The sequence below is a fragment of the Myotis davidii genome, unplaced genomic scaffold, assembly GCF_000327345.1.
Source record: "Myotis davidii unplaced genomic scaffold, ASM32734v1 scaffold609, whole genome shotgun sequence".
NCBI lineage: Eukaryota > Metazoa > Chordata > Mammalia > Chiroptera > Vespertilionidae > Myotis > Myotis davidii.
This window is the reverse complement of record NW_006300164.1, coordinates 2,208,896-2,209,717: the sequence shown is the minus strand read 5'-3', so window position 1 is coordinate 2,209,717 and position 822 is coordinate 2,208,896.

Below are 822 nucleotides of genomic sequence, written 5' to 3'. Positions count from 1 at the left end.
TCCCTCTGGCGAGACCGGGAGGCCGCCCCCCCCGCCCTGCAGGAGCAGGTGTAGTGATTGGAAATCTGCCCAGAACAGCGAGGGTTCCCGCCGCCACGCGCGGGCCCTACTCGGACCAACCGTTGGTGTCCCATGAGCTCTGGGCTTTCCCGTGGGGAGGGAGCAGGCATTTACCCGCTGCCTTCCTGGCAGGCTCTTGGGGTGAAAGGCGGGCTCAGCGACCCCCTATGCCCCCCACCCACCCCGAGTGGGCGCGTCCGGGGCAGGAGGCCGCGTGTTCTGCGGACGGTCGCTAAGTGAAACTCGGTGCTTATCTCTCTCTCTCTGTGGTGCTAACTGTCTCGAGATCCTGAAGGCGACGCTGGCCTGGCCGGGCCTCCCTCCCCCACCGTCCTCCACAGTCTGGGTTTCTACCAAGGACACCGCGATAAATGCCGTCTCTCCCTTCTCGCGGGGCCCCGAGGCACCCCCCCCAAGACCTGTGACTCCGTCCGGTTGTGTCCTGTGATTTGAAAACACACGCAGAGCGAGAGGCTCCCGCCTCGTCTGTGAGGTCCCCGTAGCAGGTGGTCCTCAGTCCCGAATGTCTGGTGCTAATTTCTGTGGTCGCTAATTCCCGGGAGCCACTCGGTGGCCTTGGTGCTGCCCGCGGGCTCCCCACACGGGGACACACGGGCGATGAACTTTGTGAGTCCCCGCAGGGCGGCCAGCAGCCCGTCCCAGGTACGCAACTTGGGTTTCCATCGGCGACACCTGCACGGCTCGGGGGCGCCTGCCCTCTGTGGGTGAGGACCAGGGCGGCGGGCAGGCCTCCTGTACTGT